This window comes from Ictidomys tridecemlineatus, unplaced genomic scaffold (assembly GCF_052094955.1).
Source record: "Ictidomys tridecemlineatus isolate mIctTri1 unplaced genomic scaffold, mIctTri1.hap1 Scaffold_42, whole genome shotgun sequence".
Taxonomy (NCBI): Eukaryota; Metazoa; Chordata; class Mammalia; order Rodentia; family Sciuridae; genus Ictidomys; species Ictidomys tridecemlineatus.
Window position 1 is genome coordinate 71,128 of NW_027522720.1, and position 23,726 is coordinate 94,853.

Sequence of the window (23,726 nt, forward strand, 5' to 3'; positions counted from 1 at the left end):
TTTTGTCAAGCCATCCCATTACATTTCAGGTAAATGCAGGGGATCCAGCTTTGGACTAAGCAAAAAATCAAGAACTGAAAGAGATGAGGGAAAATGAAGTCATCAATATTTCATGGCATCCACAACCTTACTGTTTATGAAATAACTAGAAAAAAGTTCAAAGTATAGAAAATCATAATGCAATAAGTAAATAAAATGTTTTAAAGCATAGAAAATTAACTAATTAATTACTGTTTCAAGTAAACTAGTTCAAATTAGTAATTTTTTTTCTAGTGATAGAGAAAAAATTTCCCAAGATCATTTTTAAAATTTTCTTATCTGAAGTAAAAAATGATAAAATTTAAGGAAGAATAGACTAATCTCACATACAGAAGAATTCCAAAAAAATTATAAAGATACTTGCTCCTTAAGGAAGTGGACATAAATCTGCAATCTTTGTTTGCAATGCCTGGGATTGAATCCTGGGCCTCATGCATGCTAGGCAAGTGCTCTACCATGAGCTGCATCCTGAGCTTGTAACTCTTCATACTTTAACTGTGGGCTGTGCATGGTAACTTCCAAAGAATACAATATGAAAAGGATTGGAAAGAATTTTTACAGTGGAGAAATCTGATAAATACTACCTCAGCTAGGTGATCAAGCTTACTTGGGGGTAGGATATTTCAGAACACACTCTCTACCATCTTTTGCAACTTTTATGTAATTACAGAAACTTATAGAAATTGAAAATGAAATATGTAAGTAAAAAATTTTTAAGTTGTTGTATCAGTACTTAAAAGTTCCACAAAATGGGCAGAAGTGGGTTCAACTTCCTTGACTCCTAATCTTACTTTAGTTAACAGCTGGACTAAGTTCAACTTAACCAATTTTACAAAATATTTCAAAAGCTAAATTGCAGTAATACTTAGCAGCAAAACTCTTACCAAGTCCTGATTCTTAGCTTTCTGTTCTCTCTCAGATTCTAACATAACATGAAGACTTTTAGCTCCCTCATCCAGAAGTTCTTTAGCTTTTTCAAGAAGCTTCATTTTATCCTGGAAAAAAAAGGTGTCAAGATTACTCACTCATTACATTTACTTTTGAGTTTAGAATGTAATTCCCCCCAAAGAAGGGATTTTTACCTTATAATTAGTTGCTTCATCAGAAAGAATCATATTTTGTTTCATGGTCTCTTGGACCTGTTTCTTTGATTCCTTCATCTATGTAAATAAAGCATTCAGAATTAAGATACACAAATTATAGTGCTACCATACAAGTTACTTCCAAACAAGTGACCCTTTCCAGAAGAAAGCAGTACTTAATACATATGACTGTTTAGAATTTGAATGATTTGTAGGAAATAATGAAACAAAAATTTTAAAATATGATTTTTAAATTAAAACAGGTAGGAATGATTCAAGCTAGAACCAAGGGAGAAAGAAACAAAAAAATAATTATACCTTCTGTTCATAATTTGACAATTTCTGCATTAGTTCTTCATTTTCTTTCATGAAATTGTTCACCTTTTTGGAAATTTGCTGTTCATTGACTAAAAGGGGGAAATACACAAGATTATTACAATCACTAAATGAAATTCAATTACTCAATCTACTAAAAGCAAAGACATGTTATATGGTACTATGAGGAAATACTTCTTAGCATAACTATTATGCTTTTAAAAAGCAATCTATGCTTATTAGCAATAAGAGTATAAAAATTATTAGAATTTAAGAAAAATATAAGAACAATGATATTTTGCTGGGTGCAGTGGTGCACACCTGTAATCCCAGTGGCTCAGGAGGCTGAGCTAGAAGGATTCCAAGTTCAAAGCCAGCCTCAGCAAGAGCCAGACACTAAGCAACTAAGTGAGACTTGGTCTCTAAATATAGGGGGTTGGCGATGTGGCTCAGTAGAGTGCCCCAGAGTTCAATCCCAGGAACCCCTCCCATCCAAAATGATATTTCAATTTAAGCTTATTTCACAGATGGGAAATACAGTAAAGTGTTGTAGCTTGATATTCCCCCCTTCTCAAAACACTTTCTTTTCCGAAAATGGAATCATTTAATTCTTTGCAAAGAAAAACAGAAATGAAAACATACTGATTCACATTACCATTCTTCAAATTATCTACTCAATTACTTAATGCATGATTAAATCATTAAAATAGAAATACTCTTCAAATGTAATACATCTGCATTACATCAATATTCAAAGTTAATCTGCCCCAAATTAAAACTTATCATCATCTCCCTATCCACAATTTGTTCCTCCTCTTTATCTCCTATCTCAGAGTTGGAACCATCATCATCTACTCTATTATCCATGCTAGCAACCTAGGAATAGTAAAATTTTCAGGAGGTAAAAAAGATAATAGACATTAAAAGTCACTGTATCTACTTCTAACATACATGAAACACACATCAAACACCAATACAAAGGGTTATTACAAGTTTAATAAACCTAAAAATTTACCTTGATATACTCTATCTTTTACCTAGAAGAGAGAAAAAAGATTAAATTTGATGTCAAACATCTGCTCAATAGAAACAGCATTCCTAAAACAACAGTCAGAATCATAACCAAGTGAGAATTTAATAACATTCTGGTTCAGGATAATAATTTATAGGATTAAAAATAAGTAAAGGTTAACAAGCCTTTTAAATTTAATTGGTAGTGATATTTCATAAATAGACTCTGACATAAAAACACTAAGATATGTACCTTATTTCACAGCAAAGATGTGTGTATGTGTGTGTGTGTGTGTGTGTGTGTGTGTGTGTATACTCAAAATCATTTACTTGACAATTCTAAATAACCAGGATAAAGTCTAGAAACAATGACTATTCAAAAGAAATCTGAGGAAACAATATTAAATGCATAATCTTTGTACTAAGATATGCCACTTTCACTCACCAGAAAACATCTTAGAACTCCAATTTAAATTTGGCTATTGGCTGAATTTAGAAACTAAGAGGCTACATCATCTTATTTCTGCAAACCACTAAATATATAGCAAGAAATCTGAAAGGAAAGACTGCTTGAAGAAAATGCACAAGCAATAAGAGAAATGACAATTAACATATTCTGGAAAGGACAAAAACAATCGTTTCCAAAAAACAGCAATAAACTACCTGATAATAAAACCTAAGCAGAAATTTTTTTAAAACATCACTAAATTTCTTTGTAACTTAGCATATTACTTGTCCTTTCAAATGTTATAAATGGTGATGGGATATTCAGATGTGTCCACGGATCATCCAGGAGATCTTCGTAACAGGAAATTGCATTCAGAAAACTCCAACACAGAAAAAAATGAACATTTCTTTAATGTCATAGCCTTGCTAACCTTTTACTCAAAATGACAACAGAGGAAAATGGGAAGTAGCATAAAAGCAGTCATCTAAGGTAGGGAGACTAAAGTTTTAAAGTCAAATGCTGAAACTGAGGAGCAACAAGCTAGGAACCACATCCCACATAACCTAGTGAAAAGAGAAACAGGTACCAGGGTTCTTGAAATGAAAGAAACAAGAGAGAGAAATATAAAATGTTTTCCCTTCTCTTTATCCTTCTATTTCCTTTTTACTTTTAGCTGAGAAAAAGTTCATTGAGATTAGAAAATTCCTCACAGGAATCCAGGCAAACAATTCTTCTATTTAAGAAGGGAATACTTTTTAAGAGATTTTACACTCAATTGTACAAGGAGAGGAAACTTAACAATGATATGTCTGAAATAATTAAGAAATCAGAAAAAGAACACTCAGATTTGAAAAGATTTGTATCCAATGCTTTTGGCCTCTTTAACTGTTAGGCTTTTCATATGCAAAGTCCATTTACCTAAAATAATTTTCTTCCAATTATGTTAAATAACTATGAAACAGAATGACCTACAGTACAAACATAAGTATGTATAAGCGCATATATATACCTACAGTACAAACATAAGTATGTATAAGCGCATATATATATACACATATATATATACACATATATACACACACACACACACACACACACACACTTATACATATATGTACACACATACACAGAGATAGACTAATTCTGCTCAGGAAAAAAAAAACCTTAATGAACAAAACATTTAATGGATTTTTGGACAACACATAATCTATACTTCCAAATAAAAAGGTATTTTCTGTACATATGATCAAATCATAAAATCTGGGAAAAATTTATATAAAAGACTGGAAAAATTATATCATCTCCTTTTTCTCACTTTACTGTATTTCTTTGCAGCATTTCCCACTGTTTGTATGTTTATATTAACATACAGTTCATCGACATTTAAATCTTAGTTTCTGCTTTTTTTTCCCACTTCACATTTAATTGTGAGCATTTTCTGTACCTCAAAGCTTTGAAATAAATAAATCTGCCTACTATTCCACTAATCGAACATACAATAACCCCTAAATGAATTATGTTGTGCTAAGTCTTCAATCTAATACACTGTTCCATTGAAAAACATTACCAAAATCTTCAAAGCATAGTTATTTCTTTAAGATAGATTACTAGACATATATGCTACATAAAAGGATATTTATCTAACCTATCCCATCTTTTATCCCACTTTTAAGACTTCTGATACATATGAAACTACTGGTCAGGATGGCTGTAAGAATTACCAGTTCTACCAACTGCACCCACACTAAATTATTTTATAATGTTAGTTTGACTTAAACCACTATTTTGTGTTTTAGCAATTGAAAAAGAAAAAAAGGGGGGGCAGTGACTATATAAAATAATCCTTGTGCTTATGTGCTAAGGTATAAGTAAGTTAATTTACTCACAAGAGCAGTTCTCCAAGAGAAAATGACAAAGGATACAATCCCAAAGAAAACAGCGAATACTACAGGCTTCCATGGTAGTCCATAAAAATCAGGCCCAGGTTGAGTATCATCAGGCAATGTAGTAAACAGCTTAAACAGACAAATTAGAAGAAATGGGAAACCTTAAATTTATAACAAAACAGTCACAAAGAATCATGGCAATTCTAAACCAACTTCCTCATCAGAAATCCACCTCCTCAATATTTTCCAATAGCTTCTTCAAGAGAGAGGATACTGGCAGTCTCATATTTTTTGTTCGCTTCCAGTGTTTTCAAGTATAATGAATCTAAATACTTTTTAAAAATATTTATTTATGTATCTTTAGTTTTAGGGTGGACACATTGTTTTGTTTTTATATGGTGCTGAGGATCGAACCCAGTGCCTCATGTATGCTAGGCAAGCGCTCTACTGAACCACAACCCCAGCCCGAATCTAAATACTTTAAATTGAGCATACATTTCCAGTTTGTAACAGGCCCTATATCATCACATAGTCTAACACCTGGCTAGAATCCCTCTGGATCATTCTTTTCTCTTAGATAACCTGGTTTTTATAATTTAAAATATTCATTTAAGACAAAACTTAAATACATGAAAGAACTAATTAATTTTATGGCAACAAATAAAAACAATGACGATATATGTATAAGATTTTAAATCTTACTTCCATTCCACTCTTATATACAGATACGTGACATATAATTTCAGACAACTCTTGAAAACTGGCTTGGATAAACTTCTCTGAATTTAACATCCTTCTATAAAATTCAGAGCCTAATTTTAAATGGTTGCTCAAAGGCAGTGCAGTAAACACCTGCCAACTCTTCCCTGTTTTCACCGCCCTCTACACGTAATACGAGATAACTGTCACTTGGGCCCAATTCCCCAGCAGTCTCCTTAGGGAAAAGACCTGTAGTAACATTAGCTGTTTGGATTGTTGGCTGCATTTCAGAACATACCATGAGGTTGTCACCTTTATTCCGTCAAAAAAAAAGTGCAAGTGGGGAGAGCTCAAGTACACTCTCACCAGCCTCGCTTAACCATACAGTCACGTCCTGCCTGCCTTGGGCCTGACACACTCCATTTCTCCGTCACCACGACAGTCAGTGCACCCACTCCGCCAGAACTCAGCCACCCGACAGGGGTCCCAGGAGCTCTGGGTCCCCCAGGGAAACAGTGACAGAAGGCACAGTGGCAGGTACTGAGTCCATGGTGTAGGGACGGCTGAGTGGAAGCGACGCTTCCCTGCAGAACAGCACAGGACCCTCTCTTTCACCGTTTCCTACTTCAGTAGGACCCAGCGCAGGGGGCGGGTACTGGGAGTGAACTTTGCCTTCCTCCACCACAGGCGCTTTCCGCCCAAGGCACGTAAAACCAGTCATCAGAGGAAGCCCCTGGGTGGACTGCAGTGAGCAGACAGAGGATGCTGAGGGGCGTGGCGGGGAGCGGGAAGAACCAACTGCGGAGCCCAGCGGGGGACAGCGCCAGTAGAGCCAAGTGGAAGAGTCCAAATGAAAGGACTCCAGAAGGAAAGAGGCTCACCTGTCCCCGGAACTTGGAGAGGACCAGCGATTTAGAAGGCCCTGGAGGAAGCCAGGGAAACTAGCAGAAGGGGATTATAGGCAGAGACTAGGAAAAAGGAGAAAGTCAGGCCTCCCAGCCCCTCCCAGAGCAAAACCCTTTTGTCAACGTGTTGAGACACCAGGTACCTACCTGCCCCCAAAAGTGCAGACAGAAGAGGAGAAGCTTCTCCTGCTCCCTTCTAAAGGACTACTGCTCGGACTGGGCTTTCCTTCCCTGCTCACTCTAGTCCTGTTACTTTCTCCAATTGTGGATGACACTCTTTTTAAAAAAGCCTAACCCTAAGGAATCATGTCATTATCACCCCACGCTGGTGGCTTCATTTCTGGATGCCACATTTTAGGGTTGCATGACTTGTGGAAAAGAACAGAATCATGAATAGCCCAAAAAGCACGTGCTAAAAATTGAAGAAACTGGGGACATTTAACTTGGGGAGGAAATGAACATCTGTGGATCTTTAAAAATCTGTCGTCAAGTTGAATATAGTCAATTCAAAAGAACAAGAATAAGCAGGAAAGCACTGAAAAAGAAGAGCAATGAAGGGTACAGGGAGGGCAGACTATATAATTAATTCATGTACCCTCGTCCAAGCCCAGGAATACATAGAGATTGTGGGACAGAATAGAGAATCCAGAAACAGAACCAACTGGACATTTGGGGTACAATAAAAGTTAGTTTGGGGAAAATAGACTTTCTAATAAGTAGCGTTACCACATGGAAAATTATAAAATTGGATTTTTCTCTACTTATTCAAAAGATAAACTACAAATGGATAAGAAACATGAATGTAAAAATAGAAAATAAACAAGTACTAGAAAATATTAAGTGAAATTTTCTATGTATTATGAGTGGGCAAAACCTGCCTCATTGAAAAAAATCTTTCCTGGCTGTATCTAAACCTGCTACACACACACACACACACACTCACACACACACACACACACACACACGCAGTTTGACAATGACAAACTGAGAAAAAATATTTGCAACATATTATTGTCCAAAGAATCATGTTCCTGAAATATAAAGAACATTATAAATAAAATGGCCAGCAAACCTATACAAAAATGGGCTGAAGAAATAAACAGATCTCAGGAAAAGAAATGCAAATAGCTATAACATATGGAAACGTGCTCTGCTTAGCTCATAATGAACAAAATACAAATTAAACCACACCAAGACACCATTTCTCACTTGCATTGGCAAGATCCAAACGTTTGACAACATAATCAGTAGGTGAGAGAATGTGGGGGAATACAAATTCTCAGACACTGCTAATAAGTATACAAAATGATACAACCCTTATGAATGAGATTTGGCAACATCTCCCAAAACTGCTTATATATTTACCTATTAACTCAACAATCCCACTTTTTTTTTTAACTTTTTCAGTGCTGGGGAAGGGTATCTTGGGCAAGTGCTCTACTGCTGAGCTATAGTCCACCAGCCCTAATTTCTAAAGATACTGGGAATACAACAAAAAATGTTTAAAACTTGTATTTACAAAACTATGTTATTCAAGCATTAATTATAACAATACAAGATGGTCACAAAAGGCTGAAACAACCGTCATCAATGAAAGTTGTTGAATAAACCAAAGAAGAAAGAAAATAATTTTAAATACTGCTAAGAGCTGGTTTCCGGAATACATTTTTTAAAAATGAAGTAGAGAAAAATATTTATAGAATACTATTTGTATCTTAGAAAGTGAAAAAAGATGAATATATTATTTCTTATAGCTTTGAGGTAAAACTGACATGCAATAAATTACATGTATTTAAAGTGTGCAATTTGATGAATTTTAACATGAAATTATGAAATCACCATTATAATCAAGATAATATACACATCCTTTACTTCCAAAAATATTCTCATTCTCTAGGTAATTTTGCCCTTTGTCACCCTTCTTTCTTGCCCCCCACTTTCCCATTCCTCCAGCAAAATGTCTTATCTTAATAGATTGCTTTGTATTCCTCAAGTTTTATGTGTATGGGATAATATATTGTATTTTCTATGGCTTCTCTTATTCAGCATAATTTGAGATTCATCTACATCAGTTTATCTATCATCTATTTTTATTGCTGAGTAGCATTTCATTACATGTACATACCACAATTTGTCTATCATCTATTGATAGACATTTGGATTTTTTTCCAGTTTGGGGCTTTTACAAATAAAATAGCCAAGAACACTGATATAAAATTCCTCCTATTGCTTTATAACTTATCTTTTCTTTGGAAAAGAATGGTTGGATATGACTGGTGTATGTTTACCTTTTTAAGAAGGTGATTCTACCACTTTATATCCCCACCAGATGTGTACCCATCCAGTTCCTCCATCTCTTCTCCAACCACTCAGCACAATTGTCTTTAATATTAGATATTTAATAAGTGTGTAGTGGTAACTCTTATGCTTCAAAATTGCATTTCCCTGATAATTATGTCAAGCATTTTTAATGTATTTACTATCTGTTTATCTTCTTTGATGAAGTGTTATTTTACAGGACTATATTTTTTTCTAATGCGTTCTAAGAGTTCTTCATATATCCTTGATGCAAGTCTTGATAAATGCTTTAGAGTAATTTCCTCCCAGCTTGTGTTTTGTCTATTTCATTGACTTCAAAGAGTATTTTGAATTACAGAGGTTTTAGTTTGATGAATCCCACATTGTCAAATCCTTTTTAATGCTTTTGTTGTCAAATTTAAGAAATCTTTGCCAAACCTAAGTTCAACAAAAATTTTTCTCTTATTTTTTTTTCCTAGAGGTTTTGTAGTTTTGAGTTTAATATTTAAGTCTGTGAGTTAATTCAGGTGTCTAATGCAAGGCATGGATCAACATTTTGCATATAAATATGCAGTAATTTCAGTACCATTTGCTGAAAAAACTTTCCATTCTCTACTTGTCTTTCCATCTTTGTCAATGACTGTTGCCATATATATTGTGTATCTATCTCTGAATTCTTGGCTCTGTTTCAATATGTTTTGTCTGCAATCCTGATTACTGTAGCTTTAGAATATTTTTTTCCTCTTCATATGGTACTAGGGATTGAACACAGGACCTTGCATATGCTAGGCAAGTCCTCTACCACTGAGCTACATCGCCAGCCCTAGATTAAGTCTTGAAGCCACGTTGCAATCAGCTTGTCATTTTCTACAAAACTCTGCAGGGATTTTGATTGGAATAATGTTGACTCTGGTGATTAAACTGGGATGAATGGACACCTTAGTCTTCTGACTCATAAATTAGGTATATCTCTCCATTTAGGTTCTCTTTAAATTCTATCAGCAATATTTTATAGTTTTTAATATATACATTTTAGTTTTTGCCACGTTTATGTTTAAATACTTCATATTTTTATTCTATTGTACATGGAAATCTTTAAAATTTCAATTTCTAATTATTCATTGTTAATATATAGAAAATATAATTGCTTTTAGATGTAAATTTTATCTGTCAACCTTACAATAGCTTTTTTCTAGATCATACCAGATTGTATCTATATATATTCATGTTATCTGAAAAGAAAGAGAATTTTATTTCTTCCTTTCCAATCTGAGTGCATTTTATTTCTTTTTCTTGCCTTAGTATACTAGCTATTTCCTTACTGCACCCCAGTACAATGCTGAATAGATGTAATGAGAGTAGACATCTCTGTTTGGTTTCTGATCTTGGGGAAAAGTATTCAATTATCAACCATTAAGTATGAGGTTAGCTGCATTTTTTCAGAGGATGTTTTAAGCTCCCTTCTATTCCTAGTTTGTTGTTTGTTTTTCTACATCAATAATCAATGCTGAGGGGCTGGGGTTGATACTCAGTGGTAGAGCACTTGCCTAGCATGTGTGAGGCAATGGGTTCAAATCTCAGCACCGCATATAAATAAGTGAATAAAATAAAAGTTAATCAACATCTAAAAATTTTTTTAAAATAATAATCAGGGCTGATTTTTTTTACATGTTGATGCGATTTATTGTCACCTACTTGTACATGCACACAAAATAACAATATAATTTGGCCAATATTACTCCCCAACATTTCCCCCCTCTGCTATATTTTTTAAATGCTTGTTTTGTATCTCTCGAGCTAAACACAAAGATTGTGCTTTTAGGTACATCAATGTGGTAAATTTCATTGATTTTCAAATGTTAAATAAATTTTGGATTCTTGACATAAATCCCCATCATCCATCTAGTTTTTGTCTATGATGTATTTTCCTTTTACATATTGTTGTATTTGACTTAAATTTTTGTTTAGAATTTCTGTACAGATTCATTGGAGATCCCATGAGAGGTATGTGGTTTTCTTTTCTTATTATATCTTTGTCTTGGTTTGGTGTAGTGATAACACTGGATTCATAGGAGAAATATTTCCTTGGTTTAATATTCTACAAGGGTTTAGTATTACTACTACTATTAGGAATTAGTATCATTTCTTCCTTACAGGTTTAATTGGATCACCAATAAAGCTATCTTGGTCTTATATTTTTTTCTTTGTAGAAAGGTTTTTACCTATACCTTCAATTTCTTTAATAGTCAACAAGGTTTATGAAATTGTCTGTTTTTCTTGAGTGAACTTTTGCAATTTGTGGTTTAAATAGAATTTCTTCATTTCATCTAAATTGTCAAGTTAATTAACATAAACTGTTCATAATATCCCCATTATCAGTCTAGTATCTGTGAAATCTGTAGTGATATCCCTTCTCTGATTGCGAATATTGGTAACCCGTGTCTCCTCTTTTATTTCCCTCACTAGATGTTGATCAATTTTATTCATCTTAAAGAACTAGCTTTGGGTTTCATTGATTTTCTCTTATTTTCCCTTTTTTAAAATTTTACTGACTTATGGTCTTTATTATATCTTTTTTTCTTGCTTACTTGGAGATTAACTTATTTTTCCTTTTCTAGTTTCTCATAGTAGGAACTAAGTCAATGACTGGAGACTTATTTTTTAATAAAGCTATCTTGGGCCTGGTAGTGCTATAAATTTTCCAATAACACTTTAGTGACATTGCACAAATGGATATGTTGTTTTCAGTTTTATTCAACTCAAAATATGAATTTCTTCTCTGATTTATTTGACTCAAAAATTATTTAGCAGTGGGGGCTAAGGTTGTAGCTCATTGGTAAAGTGCTTGCCTCACATGTGTGAGGCACTGGGTTCGATCCCCAACACCACATAAAAAATAAATGTACTGTGTTGTCCATTTATACCAAATATATATATATATATATATATATGATAGATAGATACAGATATACATATAGATATAGATAGATAGCAGATAGCAGCCTGGCACTTAAGTTTTCAAATATTTGAGAATTTTCCAGATTTTTCCATTATTGATTTCTCATTTTATTGTGTTCAGAGAATAAGCTTTGCTTGACTTTGAATACTTTTATATTTACTGATAATTTTTTTAAGATCCAGAATATAGTTTATCTTGGTAAATGTTCCATGTGCACTAAGCTCCTTGGGGGTTTTCTATAAATGTCAATTAATTTCAAATGGATGGATTGATTATGTCATTCACACTTTCTACAACCTTACTTTTATTTTTCATTTTCTGCCAATTGCTGAGGAGAGGATATTGAAATCTCTAAATTTAATCTATAGGATTCATCATTTTCCTCATAATTCTATCAATTTTGATACTTCATGTATTTTGAAGTTCTAATATTAAAAGTACAAGCATTTAGGTTTATTATATAATCTTGACTGATTCGTTTATCATTAGGAAATAACTTTCTTTAGTCCTGATGATATATTTTGCCCCACAACCTCTTTTGGTTTAATGTAGCTACTCCAGATTTCCTTTGACTAGTGTTTAACATGAGATACCTTGTTCAATCATTTTAATTTTGACTTCTTTGTGTCTTTCTTTGTGTCTTTACAGTGTTATTCCCTTAGACATCTATTTGGGTCTTGCTTCTTTAGGCAATATGACAATCTCTGTTTTTAACTGATGTATTTAGATACTTTCCACTTAATAGGATTACTGCCGTGCATAGGTGTAAGCTTAATATAATCTTCTATTTGTTCCTTCTGTTCTTTGTTCTTTTTCTTTTCTTTCTGTCTTCTTTTGCAGAAATACCACTATCGGTATTTTTAGTGATTCCTCTATTGGCTTATTAAGCTATAACTCTGTTTTCTAATCTTAGTGCTTCAGGGTTTAGAATATACATCTTTAATTTGTCACAATCTACCTTCAGATGATACTATATTACTTCACATATTCAATAAGAATGTTACAATAGTTACTACCCTTCTGAGATTTATACTGTTGTCATGTATTTTACTTTACATGTTTTCTAAGTCCCATACTACACTGATATTTGTCTTTAAACAGTCAATGACTTTTTAAAATGTTCAAATAAGAAAAATTATTTTAAATATTTATGCACACAGTCACCATTTTCAGTGTTCTTTACTCCTTTATTCCATTATTTCCATCTGCTGTCTTGGTGCAAGTGTAGGTGAATTCTTTCAGCTTGTATGTCAGTACAAGTCTTCATTTTAGAAAGATATTTCACTGGGCATGATATTATCGGCCAACATTATTACTCTTCAAATATATTAAAGGTATCACTCCACTATATTCTCTTATGCCTAATTTCTGACAAGAAATCTGATGTCATCCTTAGTTCTTCTCTACATAAATGTCTTCTCTAACTGCTAAGATTGCTCTTTATCACTGGTTTTGAGCAATTTATTTATGATATAATATACCTTGATATAGCTTTATTCATGCTTTTTGTACTGTAGTCCCATTTAATATCTTGGATCTGCAGATGTACAGTTTTCACAAATTTTTGGCCATCATTTCTTAAAATATTTTTCTGAATACCTCTCATAGCTCAATTTGAAACTGTCCCACAGCTCAATGATGCTCTGGTTCACTTTTCTTTAACAGAAGAAATTTTCCCTGTTTCATTTGGGGTACTTCTCCTGCTATGTCCTCAAGTTCACTAACAATTTCATCACAATGCTTATTCTGGCATTAATCCCATCCACTGTGTTTATCATATATTTTCAACTCTAGAAGTCTGATTTTCTTAAAATATATCTTCTATATCTCTTTTTACCTTTTTAACACACGAAATATAGTAGTAATGACTTTTTTAAAAAATGCCATTACCTCATTCTAACATCTCCGATAGTTCTCAGTTGGCTTTGATTGGATGATTCTTCTCCTCATCATTGTGGATTGTATTTTTCTTGCTTCTTTGCATGCCTGGTAAGCTTTGATTCGATGCCATACATTACGAATTACTATTCTTAATATTTCGTATACAATTAAATTACTGGAAACAATTTGATTCTCTTGGGTCTGAATATTTGTTAGGTATGACATAAATTGTAATAGTCAGTCCGAGGTAACACCCTTCTGATTATTCTACCCAACTTCCTTAGATAGTTTTTTCCAGGTGCTATTCTGGTCCCTGTGTTAAGACCTGTTCCTTCTAATCACTTAAGATGGTTTCTCTGACTTGCTAAGCAGTTTCATCACACTTATGTGCAGATCAATACCCTGCTGAACACTCAGAGAGCCTTTCACAGATTTCCAGAATTGTCTCTCAATGTAGCAACCTTCTTTTGGTACTCCACCCTGTGAATTCTAGTCACTTTGGTTTTCCTGGAATCTCAGCACCATCTCTCAATTCATGGTATCCTCTGGTTCTGCCTGACTTCCCCTTCTTTGTCATGGCTTGGGAATCTCTTAACATAGTAAAAGCTGGGGCAACTAAAGAGCTCATAGCATTTGTTCTTTATGTTTCCAGAATCATTCTTTGTTGCTTGATCTTCAATGTTACTGGATCTTAAAATTTTATATGTTTGTGGTTTTTTTCATATTTATTTTAGTTGTTTCAGTTGGGAAGGTGAAGCCAGTACCTATATAAAGCTATCATAGCTAGATGTAAAAATCATTTGCTTTTCTTTTTCTTTTTATGGTGCTGGGGATTGAACACATGGCCTCATGTGTGGTAGGCAAGTGTTCTACCACTGAGCTGCATATCCCTTTTCTCATTTGCTTATTTTTTTTAATAGCAGAATGCATAATGAAATAAATTTTAAAAGTTAATTATAAAAGAGAGTAATATCAGGGTAGACAGAACTGGGACAAAAGCTAGAGTTCTTTCAAAATCAGGCAGGAGAATCACAAGTTCAAAGCTAGCCTCAGCAACTTAGCAAGTCCCTAGGCAACTTAGTGAGAACTATCTCTAAATAAAAAATAAAGAGCCTAGGTATGTGGCTCAGTGGATAGGAGCCCTGGGTTCAATCACCAGTACCAGAAAACAGAAACAACTTATTTTAACAAATTAACTTTGGCTCTTCTAAATATTTAAATAATTGTAAAATAAATAAAAAAATCTTTAAAAATTAACACCTAAATATTGAAAGCAAAAATGAAACAACCTGTGATATCATGTTGGTGACAAACCACAGAAATGAATTATTTCAAACATACCTTAGTGGGATATAGCTTAAAGACAAGAGAATTTCATCTCATTTCAGGAATACATTCCTGAAAGTATTTTAAACAACATAAATATAGTCGTGTGTTGCTTAATAATGGGAATAAATTCTGAGAAACACATCTTAGGCAATTTCAGTGTGTAAACATCATTGAGTATACTTATACAAACCTAGAAAATATAGCCATTTCCACACGTAGGTATTCATATATGATATATCATCGCTTTGGGGATAAAAACCTATAAGATATTATTATACTGAATTCTGTAGACAATTGTAACATTGTAAATGTTTATATATCTAAACATATCAAAACACAAAAAAGATTAAAAATACTAGGTGTCAAGAATTTTTTAGCTCCATTATTATGCACTAATGACCAAAATGTCATTAAGTGGCACAAGACTGTAAACAATTATATTTATGTCATTGAAAACTGGAACTCCAACATCAGAGAAAGAAAACACAAATCTAAGATAGATGAAGTGAAGTAAAATCTCTCTAACATCCTGAATTTTCATGGGAATTATCTAAATGACATGATCAAAAATCCCCACATATTTCTGAGCTTTGTTCACTAAAAAGGCTTACAAATGACAGTCAATTTGAGCAATAAGCAATCCTAGTACTTGGAATGTAGCCTCTAAATATCATTTCCTATTGAAAGAAACCAAAGTTCTTTTAGAGAAATAGTTCCTTCAAGGTCTGGACAGGGAATGTTTAAGATGAACTTGGAACATCTCATAGTTCAAAAGCAAGGGAAACAGGTAACAATGACCACTAGGTGGTGGCAAAGGGTCCCAGGAGCCAAGATAAAGAGGCTTCTACAAGGCAAAAGGGGGAGAAATTGAGCATCAGATAAGAACAATTACTATTCCTAACTGGATTAAACACACCAAATATTTTTAAATGCATGACATCATATTGACTCTTAAATAAAAGTTAAAAAGATTTCAAAAGCCCCTTTGGGTATCATTTGATAATGCTAGAATAATACCTTACTATTCTGAAAAGTGTTTAAATGAAGAAAAGGAATCAAATGTTTATCTCCTGCCTTAACTATACAAACCGAATATCTGTGTAAAGAATAATCAATCATAGCCAGGCGCTGTGGCACACACTTGCAATCCCAGTAGCTTGGGAGGCTGAGGAGGAAGATAGCAAGTTCAAAGTCAGCCTCAGCAAAAGTGAATTGCTAAAGCAACTCAGTGAGACCCTGTATATAAATAAAATACAAAATAGGGCTGAGGATATGGCTCACTAGCCAAGTGCCCCTGAGTTTAATCCCCAGTACCAAAAAAAAGAAAGAATAATCAATCATAAATTTTTATTTGTATAGGCATCCCAGCCTTTAAATGAAGAAAGAAAAATCCCAGCAATTCAGACCATTGCTATTTTGAAATCTGTAATATATTAGCAAATCTCACCAAGGTCACTGTTGACTAGTAGTCAACATCAAAGGAGAGGACATGCAGATGTCAATGCAATATTTCCTATTAAATTTTCATAAGAAACAGAATTGAACCTAAACCTGACTACCAATTTCCAAGAAATATAAAGCAACAGAGAGAGGCTGAGGTTGTTAGCTCAGCACTTGCCTAGAATGCATGGAGCCCGAGGTTCAATCCCCAGCACCACCAAAAAAAAAAAAAAAGGCAATAGAGAAAACAGGTTAAATTGTTGTACCAGGGGGATGTCATTTATTCACCCAAACTACAATATATCCTAGAAGTCCCACAAACATATTTTTTTCAATTATTGCAAAAAGTTACAACAAAAGGAGAAATCAATAGAGAGTAACTTATATGAGACTTGTTCTCCCACTGAACGCAACCAGAAAGTTGGAATATATATATTGGTACCAGGGATTGAACTCAGGAGCACTTGATCACTGAGCCACATCCCCAGTCTCAGCCGCATTTTGTATTTTATTTAGAGACAGGATCTCACTGAGTTACTTAGCACCTCACTTTTGGCTTTGAACTTGTGATCCTCCTGTTTCAGCCTCCCGAGCCACTAGGATTAAGGCATGTGCCATCATGCCCAGTCAAAAAAGATTTTTAAAGAGCTATTTTTCAGATAGAAAGCCACAAGGAACATGCAACTGTCACCCCTAAGAGCAGGAGAACAAATAGGTGAGCATTCTACCTGGAGGCACCCTCTAGACCTCAGTTTGAAAATGGGAACACAAATGGGGCACAACAGTCTCACTGAGGAGAGAGAGACCAGAGTTCCAGGAGATTAAGCAGCCAAAAATATGTAGAGAAAACTACCAGAAACATGGGAGCCACAAAGAAAAAGAGTTCCAGAAATCTGCATGGAGGTGGTCTTCAGTTTGGGGCTACATTCTAAGCAGTACCTGTGAGGGCCAAGAACAACTATAAGCTAACCAATCCCACAGTTGGCACTGAGCTGGGAGAAGTCTGGATTCCAGCTAGCTAGAGAGAGTTGACGTACAAAAACAGTATGGTCAACAAGCTCATGAAGAAGTATTTGATCCTGGCATCATGGCACATATCTGTAATCCCAGCAATCAATCCCAGGTTGAGGCAAGAAGATCCCAAGTGTGAGGCTGGCAACTTATCAAGGGCCTAAGGAAGTTAGTGAGACCCTATCTCAAAAGAAAAAAAAAGTTCACTCAATATCATTAATTATCAGGAAATAAACTCACAAAGACATACCCACTAGAATGGCCCAAGTGCTAGTGAAGATGAAGTCAAGTGGAAGTCTCCTAAATTGCTGGTGGAAGTATAAAATGATTGTGGTCATTTTTTAGCATGGCTTGACAGTATCACATAAGACAAAAACATACATTAAACGTAGGAGGCAATTGCACTCCTAGATATGAGTCCACTTATAGTGGCATATATATGAAACAGTACTGTAGGAAAAATGAATCTATAGTTTAAAAAAAAAGTTATCAATGGTTCCCTGGAACAGGTGGTGAAGGCACTCACTGGGAAGGATCCCAAGGAAACCCCTTTTCTAGTGAAAAAAAAAAACTGTTCTATATCTTGATTATGGTAGTTTTTACCTGGGTATCTACATTTGTTAAAAGTCAGAGTGTGCTTGCTTTGGCAGCACATATACTAAAATTGGAACAATACAGAAAAAAATAGCATAGTCCCGAGCAAGGATGACACCCACATTTGTGAAGCATTCCATAGTTTTGTGGAACCAACCCTTCAGCAGATGAATGGATAAAGAAACTGTGGTACATATATGAAATGGAATATTACTTATAGCATTAAAAGAGAAAAAAATTATGGCATCTGCGGGTGAATGGGAATATCAGGTTAAGGGAAGTAAGCCAATCCCAAAAACCAAAAGCTGTATGTTCTCTCTGAAAGTGGATGCTGACCCATAATGGGGGTGAGGTGGGTGGTAAGGGGCATAGAAAGAATGGAGGAACTTTGGGCAAAGGGGAGGTAGGACAGGTGAGGGGGCAGAGGGATAGGAAAGATGGTGGAATGAGATGAACCTCATTACCCAAGGTACATATAGGACTACACGTGTTGTGTACAACTAGGAAAAGTTTTGTTCCATTTATATACAATGAATTGAAATGCATTCTGCTATCATGTATAACCAATTAGAACAAATTTAAAAAACTCACTGATATTGGCTATCAAGGAATTACTGTTAAGTTGTGTGATGGCCCGTGGGTTCATTATACTATTCTCTATGCTTTTCTTTAAAGCTTTTCTAATTAAATTTATTTTTTAACTAGTACATAGAAACAAACATTATAATTATTGAATTAGGTAACATGACATTTTGATGCATGTATACACTATGTAAAGTTTAAATCAGTTAAATATATCTACCTCCTCAAACATCATTTCTTTATGGTAAAACTTTCACAATCTTTTCTTCTAGTATTCTAAAATATACAGTATGTTATGGTTACCTATAGTCCCCTACTATTCTCTCTGCTCTTATTTGAAAGTTTCCATGATAAAAATACTAAAAATAATTTTTAAATTAAGATATAACTTCAAATATTTAAAGGATTTCTATGTAGAAAAGAATTCAATTTTATAGAGGAAATCATGTGGAGGAAAATTTGGAGTCAATACAAGGATGAACTAGACAACAGAAGAACATATAGCCTTGTAAGAGAGTGACTCATGCTAGGAAATACTGGTGTACAGGCCTCATAACTATTCGTCAGGGCCACAGTAAAGAAAATAACAGCAATGAGTGAGAAACTAGACTAACAGCCTTCCAAGGTTTCTTCTAACACTAAGATTCTGCTAAGATTCCATTGATCAATGAATCTGATTGGTGCACATCTCCCAAACACATCAGAGCCTATTATTCTCCAGTCCTATCAGATATCATACTACTTGTTTAAGATTTTACATTGACTTGTTCATAATTTTTGCATATATTTGTTAAGTCCTTTTCTTAAGGCTTTCAAAAATCACAATCATGCCTTACACCTGTTAGACTCTTTTAGTCCTGGCACAATGTCCTGTACATACTGGGCCATCAAAATGCCTCTTTGAAATCTCCTTTCAAATCAGTCTCCTAACATTGTGCCTCTTCTTTGCCACTCACGTCTATGTCTTACCTATCACCGTACAATCACAGACCATACCTGCACCACATTCATGTCCCCTGACCTAGACCTAGAGGAGGGCTCTGTGCATACCTAAAAATATGAATAAAGAAATCCTTCCCATATCGTGAGGCTGTTAACTTTCCAAGTGATGCTGATTCATTCTGATAATCAAATTATGACTGTGGAAGACTGCTTTAATCACTGGAAATATAATTATTCTAACTGCCTGGCTCGTATATACCCCTTACCCAGGTGGCTGCCACCATCATGAACAAACATGGAGCCAACTGAAAAATGGTTTCTCCCCACCACATCTTTTCCACCCTGGTGGTCTTTCCTCCCCAGGTATTCATTGTCTTTATACCACCTTCTGACTGTCTACATAAGAATTAGGGCATGTGTAGGGGTAAAACCCTTCAAAATGCCAGACACCTCACCAGACATTTTACCTTGTCAAATCATTTAATTCTTATGATTGGAGTAAGCATTATCTACATTTTTCAGATGAGGAAAACTTTTTTCAAAAGTTTAGTTATTTGCCCAAACGTCTAAATGATAACCTTGGGATTTGAAACCAGATCTACCTGGCTTCAAAATCTATACATTTTACAAGGAAAACAACATCATCATCTTTCTTACACAAGCCTTGAAATAATACAACCTACAGGAAACAACTTCAGTTGAGGAGGATTACTGTCACAATGGCCCTAGGACCATCTTATCCTCCAACCTCTAAAAGCTTTCTCATTCCTATAATTAAACTCTATACGTCCAATATCAACAAATACCAATAGGGGGGAGGTAAGTCCTAAAATGCTTAGATAAGCTTCTAGACAGATTAAATGTCTTATTTGGATCATGATTTTCTTTAGAAAGATCAGCCTTAAGTGACTCTTTCTAAGAAACAGATCTAACCTAATTCCTTTCATTCTTAAAACTTTCTAAGGATCCCCACTATTAATGGTCTAATGCTACTTTGGCTCATGACTTCCTTTAAGATTTGCTGGCCTCTCCAACAGGCCCATCCCCCTCCAACTTCACACTTTACAACACCAACTATTCACATTCTCCTGCCCTCCCCAAATATCCTTTCTTCATGTTTCCATTTCTCTGAACACATTTCTTCTGACTGCCAGCTTCCCCCACCACCCCAGCCTGTCTAATCAACAACAAACCACATGTCAGACTCCTGTTTGCCCTTTGCCTGTGCTTCAAACACATCTCAACCACTTTCTGACCTTACTGATCACCCTTCCAACCATAATAAATGCATTTATGGACAATAATGTTCTACCATCGAATAAATACCTCTCTTTCTGCCATTATCTTACTGTGTTTCAAGTGAATGCTGTTATCTCCCTGCCAGAATGAAGGGTTCTGAGGGGAAGAACCAAGTTTTTACAGGTGTGCAAATGTCTAGCCTTGGTAGACAGCAAATCTTCCTCATGTGCTAAACCAAGTAACCATTAAAGCCACACCCCTATGGCTTTTGTTTCAGGAGCTATCTACTCAAAGGGTCAAGAGTCATTTTCATAAAGACATTTTAAGTTTTTCACTTCATGACCAGAAGCCACTTAAAAACTAATAAATAATCAACATTCTAATTGAAGAAACTATGTCAAACTTACCATCTTAGACAAATAAAGCAAGAATGAATATAACAAGAAAAGTATGTTGTCCAAAAGGGTGGCATCTGCTGGCTCTTCGACCTTTATCTCTAGTTGGTTTTCTGTATCAGCAGCATCAACAGGAGTACCTTCTGTTATAAGTAGCTCTAAAATTGAAAGGGGAAATTGCTATTTTATTTTATGCTATAGAATAAGAATTGTCTCTCTTCAGTTTCAATATTCATCGAGTGTTTCACTAAATATATGAGTCACAGTGCCTGGAATATGTGGCTCTCCTAAAGACAATTAACACAACAGAGAAGAAAACTTCAAAATCCTAATTAGAGCTGTCAAACCCTTCAATTATAAAATGAACAATCTCCAGTGTACTCTTCACTACTTCCATGGCCATACAACTGCTACCAAAACAATATTTACTCAAGGAAAATTTTTAAAACCAGAGATATATAGACAGGGTCACATTCAAAAAACATGGATTTAGTGCTGGTGAAACTTTGTGTTTAAAATTTTAGGAAAGCTGAAAGAGAGGGAGTCTTGGTTTGCAGATTTGCAGGTGGAATGGGCCAAGGCTTAACATAGTATCTGGCACCTGGCAGAGATACTCAACAATTATTTATTGAATGGACAGATGACAGCTATTTAAAAAGAACACAGTAGTACCAAGAGAGACTAAAGGGAATTGGGTACAGACCTGCATTGAGGCTCTGTGAATGAGGTAGAATTCCAGTTAGACCTGAGAGCTTGTAGGGGTGGAATTTCAGTATGAGTTACATGAGCCTGGGGTATGTTTGATTAAACAGCAGGAGTCCAGCATGCAGTTATTAAGAAGTTGGACCAGTTGCCTCTAAGGTCTTTCTCAACCCTGAGATTCTATTCACTACTATTTTTTTAAGCTTTTTCCTAATTTTTTTTTTAGTTTTTGATGGACCTTTATTTTATTTATTTGTATGCAGTGCTGAGAATCAAACTCAGTGCCTCATATGTTAGACAAGCACTCTACCACTGAGCTACAACCCCAGGCCCTCCATTCACTATTGGTCTATGAATTTGACTGCTGGTGAAGTCTGCCCCATTGGCTCAGCATCTCAGCACCTGAGACACATTAAATGACATTTGGGAAGATTTTACCTATTAAAGGTCATTGACATCATTTTGTGGTGGAACTTAAAAGGCCAGGGAAATAATTCATTCTTAATTTTGTAAGTCAAGTTTTCCCTATTCTTGAAAGTTTTGGAGCATGAAAATAACAAATCGTAATGGTGCATGATTCATTTTCATAACCTTATAGAGTTAAAGACAGTTCAGAAGTCAGTAGTGTTCATATATAGATGCAATGTCTTCTGGAAAATGGGAGAACTCATATGTTATTCCTTCTCAAATTAACTGAATCCCCCCTTGCTATGAGTTCTCCTACACTCTGTGTGTGCAGATGGTGGGGGGGAGGTTCAGATCAGTGCTGCCAAGCCCTGCACTGGTGCAGGATAATGCTTATAGCTATGCTTACAGACCAGAACCTTTAAAAACACAAAATACAGTAATTATGGCTTCATAGCACCATACTGGATGGATTAAAATAAACAATTAGTCATCATCTAATTTACTGATAAAATGAGAGTGAGCAACACAAAAGTAGAATGCTGTTGATGTCATTATTGGGGATTTTTTTGAAAAATTGTTTCTCATCTCCCACTGGATACTGTGCACTATGATGAAGTATTCGTAAGTGTCAATCTAAAATCGATTGCAGTTCTGTACTGTTTGCTGTAAGTATATAGTATAAAGATCTGGACCATTGACTGCATTTGAAAAAGTTTAATTACCATGTCCAGGAAGCAAGTAAAAACAGGACTTGAGCTATATTATATTCCATTTAGAAGAAAAGGGAAGAAAAACACAGAATTTATGAGACTATGAACAGTGATTATTCAAGCTAACTTGTACTAGGCCAGACTTTCCTGGAAGGCCTGCTAAACACAGATTGTGGGTCCCACCCCTAGAGTTTCTGGTGCTGTTGGTCTAGTTGAAAACTACAGTTTTAGAGCATAAGGCCTTTGAAGAAAAATATTTTAGTTGTAAATGGTTTACACAAGCTAGTCATACCTAAACATTTGCTTTTAGGTGAGTTACAGTCTCTGGCCTATTTTTGATTTCTAGTCATCTTTATTCTTGCTTTTCTCTCACTTAAGATATTTTTTTTTTGAACTCACATGTACCTATATCACTCTCTGCTCTATTTCGTACCTTTGGCAACAAATATCCTTGAAAGCCTTCATTATGGTAATGCCTCTACTTTGTAGAGAAAAATTGGCAAGCTTTACCTGGGTCTACTTTCTCAGTATTTGGGATCTGAGACACTTCTGAAACACCCATGTCCTCAGTCACAGGTTGATTCAAGAGGCTGGGCTCTTCAGGATGGTTCATATTAAAATGATGACGCAGGAGGTTTGGCTCTTCATGAAGATTTCTATTAGGACGATTTGTGTTCTCTTTAGGAAAATCATCTTCATGGGGTGGCTGCATCTCTACAAGGGAGAAGAATGCATTGAGCCAGATGGATGACACTATCTACCCCCACTTAAGCTCAATGATGAGCACTCCCCCTCAGCACACAGTTCCAGATACCTCAACACTGCCCTCCATGTCCTGGCATGAGCCCATG

General features: G+C 35.1%; 1 non-coding gene and 1 pseudogene across 2 annotated transcripts in view; one reads left to right on the forward strand and one right to left on the reverse strand.

Annotated features, from left to right (window-relative positions):
- Positions 1-23,726, reverse strand: part of LOC144373519 (transport and Golgi organization protein 1 homolog) — a 51,306-nt pseudogene that overhangs the window by 14,192 nt on the left and 13,388 nt on the right. The window contains exons 5-11 of the transcript XR_013433172.1: positions 23,386-23,589; positions 21,068-21,213; positions 4,782-4,910; positions 2,452-2,473; positions 1,440-1,528; positions 1,122-1,199; positions 924-1,034 (exon numbers count right to left, since the gene is read on the reverse strand). The product of XR_013433172.1 is annotated as a transport and Golgi organization protein 1 homolog (transcript). The remainder of the gene's footprint in view (positions 1-923; positions 1,035-1,121; positions 1,200-1,439; positions 1,529-2,451; positions 2,474-4,781; positions 4,911-21,067; positions 21,214-23,385; positions 23,590-23,726) is intronic.
- Positions 17,938-18,043, forward strand: LOC144373555 (U6 spliceosomal RNA). The gene has a single exon (XR_013433183.1). It is a non-coding gene; the product is annotated as a U6 spliceosomal RNA (small nuclear RNA).